General features: G+C 37.1%; 1 pseudogene; it reads right to left on the reverse strand.

Moving 5' to 3' along the window:
* Positions 1–6,745: 6,745 nt before the first annotated feature.
* Positions 6,746–7,728, reverse strand: LOC101082670 (annotated as a pseudogene).
* Positions 7,729–9,030: the final 1,302 nt, after the last annotated feature.

The raw sequence follows: 9,030 nt of genomic DNA on the forward strand, positions 1-9,030 counted from the left end.
CACACCTGCTATGCTAACAATTATAGTAAAAGGTTTGAGCCTACTTTTATCACTGAGATTTTTTATATAATAAACATCTTCTATGTTCAGTAGTTTCCTGCTTTTGGCCAAAATTAAAACTTCAATCCACCCCCCCCAAAGAGAGAGAAAGAGAAAGAGAGAAAGAGAGAGAGAGAAAGAGAGAGCGAGCAACATCTCTGAGTCGTTGCTCTAAAATGTAACTCCTTCAACCTAAAATACAAGATCTGACCAATTCTTTCTTCAACCACTGTATTGAGAAAGAGTTGGTATAAAATAAACTGTATTCCATCAGAGTATACAATTTTGAGTTTTGGCAGTTTTATACATCAGTGAAACCCTCACCAGACTAAGATCCCTAACTTTTATTTTAAAGTTTATAAACCTTTACTTAAGTAATATCTACACAGAACATGGGGTTTGAACTGATGACCCTGAGATCAAGAATCACCTGCTCTTCCTATTGGACCAGCCAGGAACCCCAAGATACAGAAGTTTTCTATCACCTCAGAAAGATTTATCATGCCCCTATTTAAGTCATGCCTCCTTCCAATCCCATTCCCAGATAACCAGTGATCTGATTTGTTTTTGTTTTTGTTTTTTTTTTGCACATCCATCTATTTATCTACCTATTTAACCTGCATGTGATATGCACTCTTTCCTGGAAGGCTTCTTTGAGTGAAATGAATTTGAATTTATTCCTTTTGTCATGTGTAGAAGTAATTCACTCTTTATTGGTCAGTAGCATTCCATCTTTAGTTGCATGTATACACCAAATTTTGTTTATGCACTCTTAAATTGATGGGCAATTGATTAGATATTGTGAATAAAGTCAATATGAACATTTACATGACATGTATTTGAACCAGGGCCTACTCTGTCTCTCCCCTCTCCCAGCCCAGCATGATAGGAAGCACACAGGCAAGTGCAGACTCCTCTTCCCCTAGATCCCAGTCAAGGACTACCCTATCACCTTGAGAGTGGTGGTCTGAAAACATTTCTTATCCCTTCCAGCTCCATGCTGCAGAAGCTCCACTCAAGGCAATAGTAGGTTAAACGTCTAGAGATCTCTACCTCTACCCAGTATCTATTCATATGATAGAAGGTCTACCCCAAGCATGATAGGCCAAGAATTATAGGGCTCAACTTCAACTGAGTCAGTTCAAAGGATAGAGGTTTTTTGCCAAGAGAGATAAGCTTAGAAGACCATAGGTTACTGACCTCAGCAGAAACCTGCTCATAAACCAGGGTGTCACTGTGACAAAACTGGTCATGCTCCTGTTCCAGTTCCAGAACACTTGAACACAGGTTTTACCTGGAATGAAAGGCAGGCAGTAATAACAGAGGCCTCAAACTCTCAAGTGAACTGACTTTATTTTGAGCAAAGTGTGGGAAAATTCTAGCTTAAGTGACTCTCAAACACAATGCACATTTGGTGATAAGACATTAAGAGGAGGCTGGTAGCTCCATGAGAGCAAAAATCTAAGTGTAGACCAACTAGATGTATATTAGAGAGAACCAGGGAAGGAGACAGCTAAGAAGGCCCTTCTGGAATTAGTGCAAACCTCTAAGACTGGCTTTAAAGACCATCCTTGCAGAGGGGGCAAAAAAATTGGATCAGACAATGGAGAAATAGATGTCCCACAATGTTTTCAAAACAATAGAACAAGGAGAATTCCTGGAGTCTCTGTGCTCAGTGGAAAACCTACAGAAGCACATCACTCAACAAAATGATCATGGGAGGACACAGCAGAAGCTAGCCTCAGTTAAACCAATGTCATCCAAGAGTATGCACAAGCCTAAGCTTGTGCCTCTGGGAAGGGACACAAAGGGTTTCTCAGAGCAAATAGATTTGAATAATACAGTCAAAAAAACCAAAACAGAAAAAAATGACAAAAATACAAAAATTATTTCAAAAACACATTCTGGAGTTTAAAGGTACAATGACTGAAAGATGTTGTATAGTGGGAATCATGCAGCATGTACCGTTTAAGATTGGCTTCTTTCATTTGATAACATGCATTTACAGCCACATTTACATGTCCTTTCACAGCTGGAAAGAGTTAGCTCGTTTCTTGTCTTTTTTTTTTTTACCTTATTTATTTTATTTTTGAGAGAGAGAGAGAGAGAGAGAGAGAGAGAGAGAGAGGGCACGAGTGGGGGAGGAGCAGAGGGAGAGAGAGTGAATGTTAAGCAGGCTTCCCACCCATCATGGAGCCTGAGGCAGTTTGATCCCAGGACCCTGAGATCATGACCTGAGGCAAATCAAGAGTTGTATGCTTAACGGAATGGGCCAACCAAGGGTCCCTTAGCTCATTTCTTTTTACCTCTGAATATTATTCTATTGTCTAGATATATCACAGTTTAGTATTCATTACCTGCCAAAGGACATTTTCATTATTTCCATGTTTTTGCAATTATGAATAAAGCCGCTAGACACATTCATGTGCAGGATCTTGTGTGGACGTGAGAGTTTTCAACTTGTTTGAGTAAATACCATGGAGGACAATTGCTGGATTGTATAGTAAGAGTATGTATAGTAAGAGTAAGAGTATGTTTAGTTTTGTATGAAATTGAAAAACTTTATTCCAAATTAGCTGTACCATTTTGCATTCACCATAGCAATGACTGAGGATTACTGTTCCTCCGCATCCTTGCCAGTGTTTGGTGGCATCAGTAGTTTTTATTTTGGCCATTGTAATAGAGTGTAGTGGTAGTAGTTTACTGTTCTTTCTTTTTGTTTCTTTTTAATTAAGACTTCCATTTTTTAGAAAAGTTTAAGGTAGAGAGATTTACCTGATGTCTCCTGCCCCCACACATGCATACCTTCTACCATTGCCAACATTCCCCACCAGATTGGTATGTTTATGACAATTGATGAACCTATAATGACACCTATTATCCTCAAAAATCCAGTTTGCTTAAGGGTTCACCCTTGGTATCATATGGGTTTGGACGAATATAAATGACATGTATCCATAATGATGGAACCATACAATCTTTTGTCCTAAAAATCTTTTCTGCTCTGGTGTTCATCCCTTCCCCAACCCACAGCCCTAGTAACCACTTATCTTCTTTCTCACTCTATAGTTTTGCCTTTTTCAGAATGCCATATTTGGACCACACATAGGTATTCTTTTCAGAGTGGCTTCTTTCACCAGTAATAAGTATTTAAGATTTCCTCCTGGTCTTTTCGCAGCTTGATAGTTCATTGTTTTTTTGCACTAAATAATATTTTGTTCCCTGAATATACCATGGTTTATTTATCTAGTCACTTACTGAAGGAAATCTTGGTTGCTTGCATATTTTGACACTTATGAATAAGCCTGCTGTAAACTCCCATGTGCTGGTTTTGGTACAGACCTAACTTTTCAGCTTGTTTGGATAAATACCAAGCAACATACTTGCTAGATCATAGATCAGTAAGAGTGTGTTTAGTTTTGGGAGAAACTGCCAAACTGTCTTCCAAAGTGGCTGTACTATTTTGCATTACCCACTAGTGATGCTTAAGAGTTCCTGTCGCTCCACATGCAATGATTTGATGTTGTCAGTATTCTGCATTTTGGTTATTCTGATAGGTGCATAGTGGTATCCATTGTTGTTTTACATGACATTCCCTCACTGTATATGGTATGGAACACGTTTTCATATGTTTATCTGCCACCTGCATATCTTCCTTGAGCGGTGTCTGTTAAGGTCATTGTCTAGTTTTTAATAGGGTTGTTTGTTTTCTTATACTTGAGTATTAAGTGCTCCTTGCATTTTTGCATAACGTTTATTAAATATATCTTTTCTACATATTTTCCCTGAGACTATGTCTTTTCTTCTTAATTGCTAAATGTGTGCTTCACAGAGCAGAAGTTTTTAATTTTAGTGAATTTCAACTTATCAATTATGCTTTTCATGGATTGTGCCCTGGTCTTATATCTAAAAAGACATCACCAAACACAAAGTCATCTAGATTTCTCCCATGTTATCTTCTAAGGGTTTTGTAATTTTGTGTTTTACACTTAAGTTTATGACTTCTTTGAGTTAATTTTTGTGAATGTTGTAACGTCTATGTCTATGCTCACAGTTTTGCATATGGGTGTCCAGGTATTTCAGCACTCTATTGAACATCCTGTCTTTTCTTCATTGTATTACCTTTGCTTTCCTCCTTTTTTGAAGATCAGCTGATTCTATCGATGAGGATCTATTTTTAGTTTCTCTATTGGATTCAATTGATCTATTTGTTTATTCTTTCACCAATAATACCACACTGTCTGGATTAGTGTAGCTGTATTGTTTTGCAGAATTGAAATTGTTTAATATCAGTCCTCCCATGCTGCTCTTCTCTTTCAATATTGTGTTGGTTATTGTGGCTTTTTACCTTTTCATATAACTTCATGTTAATATCTGAAGTTTGTCAATAACAAAAAAATTACTTGCTAGAGTTTTGATTGAGATTGGATTGAATGTATAGAGCAAGTTGGGAAGAAATGACATATTGACAATACTGTCTTCCTCTCCACGAACAATCAATGGTTCTCCATTTATATAGGTCTTCTTTGATTTCTTCCATTATAATTTTATATCTTTCATTCTAGAGATCTTATACATATTTTGTGAGATTTATACCTAAGTATATTATTAGGAAAAGTGATAATATAAATAGTATTGTGTTTTAATTTTAAATTCTACTTTCTCATTGCTGGTATATGGAAAGCAATTAACTTTTGTATAGTAACCATATATCCTGCAACACCCCTATATTTCCTATTAGTTTTAGGAGGTTGTTTGGGCAATTCTTTCAGGTTTTCTACATAGACAACAACCACCTGTGAACAAAGATCGATTTATTCTTCCTTTCGTTGTGTATAATGCTTTATAGTATTTTGCTAGGGCTGCCATAACTAAATACCACACACGGGATGCCCTAAACACCAATTTTTTTTCTCCCAGTGGTGAAGATTGGAAGCCCAGAATCAAGGTGCCCTAAGTAAATATTCTTAAGCTTCTGTCCTTGACTTGCAGATGTCTGCCCTTTTGCTCCCTCTTCACATGGTTGTCTCTGAGTGCATATGCACCTCTAATGTCCCTTTGTGTCTCCTAATATTTCCTTATAAACACACCAGCCAGATTGTATTAGAACCCGGCTGTAATAGCCTTATTTAGATTATTTCTCTGAAGGCTCTATCTCCTAATATAGTCACATACTGAGATATTGGGGGTCAGGGCTTCAACATGAATTTGGAGAGACATCATTCAGCCCTTTTAAGTCCTTTTTGTCTATTACATTATCTAAGACACCCAAAAAGGGTGCTGAAGAGATATGGTGAGCGGGGACATCTTTGCCTGATTCCTATCTTATTGAGAAAGCTTTTATTTCATCAGCATTAAATATAATCTCAGCTGTAGGTTTTTATAGATGTTCTTTTTCAAGTTAAGGAAATGCCCTTCTATTCCTAGTTTGCTAAGAGTTCCTTTACTTTTTATCTATTGGTAACATCACCAAAAACATCATACAAGACCAAAAATGGTGAGATACACTTCCTTGGTGTACTCCCCTCATACTAAGCAGGTAATAGGTCTCTAACCCACAATTTTTCAAATCACCTTTTTTTTTCCCGATTACATTACTATATTTCAAGCCCACATCAATGACATGAACTGATATAGCAGTATACTGACTCCAATCTTATTCCCTTTAAACAGATCTTCAATACAGACTGAAGACTTTCCCTGATTGCCAGGACACACTCTCAGGCACCCCACTTTGTAATCTGTATGTTTATCTTTGGCATAAAAATCTGTGGATTTGGATTGTTTGTGAATTCAAGGATATGATTCTGACACTGAATTGTAAGTTTCCTAAAGAATACTGTTATTTATACCTGAGCCTACCACAAGACATATTACACTGTCAGTGTATTAATCAAATATATAAATATTCATAGGCATAGATGAGTAAGTTTTGGATAACACACTATGTTAATGCCAACTTGCTCTATACCTTTATTAAATATTTTTCACAATAATTAACATAGGAAAGCAAGGTACAAAAACCCCAATTGAGGCAATGATTGCTCAAAAATGTTTCCAGGTCACTATCTACCACTTTCTTTCTTTATATTAGGATTTAGCAACTAGTAGTGTCTCAGAACACTCTACAATGCCTGATAATTTGATATAAAAATTTCCAAATTAATCTTTATAGCAAAGATTACTTATTATTTGTTTATTATTATTATTATTATTTCTTCTTGATATAATGCATATCAGATATTTGATTCAAAATGAATATTCAGTAACTATATAACGTGCTAAAACAAGGTAGTTATATAATTGGAAAACATTATTTTTTAAAATAAGTTGGACATCCTTGTCAATATTAGTGATTATGTTATGAAGCAAGGAGAAATTCAAAACAAACCGTTCACAAAACATTGTTTATACACTATATTAAATATAAAATTTGTGCTCAGCAGCAAGTCATTAAATAAATACAAACCAATTCTGTGAACAGAATGGTATTTCAGATAGTGGGAAGGCTCATTGTGAAAAATGCCTCTCTAACATCCAGGACATCTCCAATATCTGAAATGTTCAAGATGAACAATGTTCCAGGTACCTCACTAAAAAACAGTTCCAATAATGTATTTATAATGTTTAATTGAATAACTTCATTAATGGGTACAAGGAGTATGAAAGAAATAGCCACAAAATCAATGGAGGAAAAAAACAATAATCAAAGAATAGGATTTTTCTTCTCTAGAAGTTTTTTTTTAGAGTTTCTTTGACATCTTTGTTTCTCAGGGAGTAAATCAAAGGATTCAACATGGGAGTGACGAGGGTGTAACACAACGAGGCCACTTTACTCAGCTCAGGAAATCTGTCAGGAGTGAGATACATAAAAAACACAGCACCGTACAGCACACTCACGACTCCCAGGTGTGAGCTGCAAGTGGAGAACGCTTTCTTACGTCCCTCAGAGGAGCGTATCTTGAGAACTGTGGCCATGATATACAAGTAAGAAATAATAATAATTATGATGGTAGGTAAGATGATGATGCTGGATAAGGAAAAGGAAATGATTCTAGAGATGAAGAGGTCAGAACAAGATATCCTCTGAAGTGGGCGTGTGTCACAGTAAAAGTGGTCAATGGCCCGAGAACCACAAAAGGACAGAGTAAATGTCATACTGGTCTGAACTGAGTATGGTCTGAACTGAGCTGATGCAGCCACATAAATAGGAACTGGCCACCAACTGCGTGCAGAGACGTGCTGACATCTGGACAGAGTAGAGGAGTGGGTTGCAGATGGCAATGAAGCGGTCATAGGCCATGGCTGCCAGGAGAAATCCCTCTGCCACCATGAAGAGGGCAAAGAGAAAGAGCTGGGTCACACAGCCTGCAAAGGAGATGGACTTGCTCTCAGACCAGAAGTTGATCATGGCCTTGGGTGCAATAACAGACGAATAGAAGAGATCAATGAAGGACAGGTTGCCCAGGAAGAAATACATCGGTGTGTTCAGCCGGGGATCGGCCATAATAATGGTTATCATCCCAACATTCCCTAGGAGGATCATGGCATACACAAGCAGAAAGATCAGGAAGAGGAGAATGTGGAGCTCTGGGTGGGCTCTGAACCGTACAAGAATTAAGTTAGTTACTTCAGAGTCATTGTTCCTCTGTCACCCATGGCAGAAACCTGGTGAGAGGCCCAAGGAAAAACAAATGAACTCTGGTGATGAACATAGTTACAAATAACCATTGCAGAATTAGGATTACAAAACTATTGTATAATCATTATTTTTGTTAACTTTATAAAATTACTGTGACTTCAATTTAAGCCTCTGCAGCTGAGGATGAATCAAAATGTTAGTTTTATGTCCTTCTTTCTGCAATGGTGGATTAGATGTTTTCCCTTGAATCTAATGCAGTTTCCTTCCACCCAAGTGCCTCTCACATTTGCAAGTATCACTTCTGTGTATGTTTCTGACTCACAATTTATGCAATAAGTTCATTGTCATGAAGAGGTTATTGGAAGGGAACACAAATAATTTAATAGTTGACACTTGGGAAGGAATTACAGTGTCTGCATTTGGAGATATGAGCAGATTCAGTACCCTCACTTAGGAAATCTTAACTCCGAGGCCTTAACTTATGTTACGTGTAAACACATCTAAAGAATCTGACCGACCTTAAATAAAAATTACTTAAGAGGTGCAAATACTTTTTGTAGGTAATGGAACCTTTGAATTCTGATGTAAGGTTTTTACTCACTAAGATCAAAGTTGTGCACAAATAAATGCAAATGTTATCAGACTGATGTGCTGAGATGTCTCTCCCAGATGGGCGTCCATAGCCCTTTCATAAAGATAATTTCCCTGCATTACCTCAGCTCGCAGTCCAGAATTTTTTTAGGAAGAGGCCCCCTGATAGTCTAGATGGAAGTGTTACTTTAGAGAAAAATACTGAACAAAAGATACATATAAGGGATTGTTGACCTCATTCTGATTCACCTTGGATATGACTTTCATAGGTGTCATGCCTCATTTACTACACAGCTCAGCTGAGGATTTGAACTGCTTGTAATAAAAATATGTTAACTTTTCTGTACTCTCAAGGCTCCATGTGCTTGATTCTGCCTAAATAATAATAATAATAACAAAAACAATAAAGTTGTACTTTTGATATGCCAGCCACTTTTCTAAATGCTTTTACAGTAGCTCATTTAATCCATACAACCTAATATGAGGTGAGTCCTATGATATTCCCTAGTTTACAGATGGGGAACTGAGATACAGAGAAATAAAGTCTGTTGATAGCATCTACTAGGAATAGAATCAGAATTTGTAGTGTAAAACTTGACTCCAGAATCCATGCATTCTTTTTTAATTTTTTTTTTTAACCTTTATTCATTTTCTGAGAGACAGAGACAGAGCAAAAGCAGGGGAGAGGCAGAGTGGAAGTCACAGAATTCGAAGCAGGTTCCAGGCTCTGAGCTGTCAGCACAGAGCCCGACCTGGGC

The sequence above is a fragment of the Felis catus genome, chromosome B4, assembly GCF_018350175.1.
Source record: "Felis catus isolate Fca126 chromosome B4, F.catus_Fca126_mat1.0, whole genome shotgun sequence".
Classification (NCBI taxonomy): Eukaryota; Metazoa; Chordata; class Mammalia; order Carnivora; family Felidae; genus Felis; species Felis catus.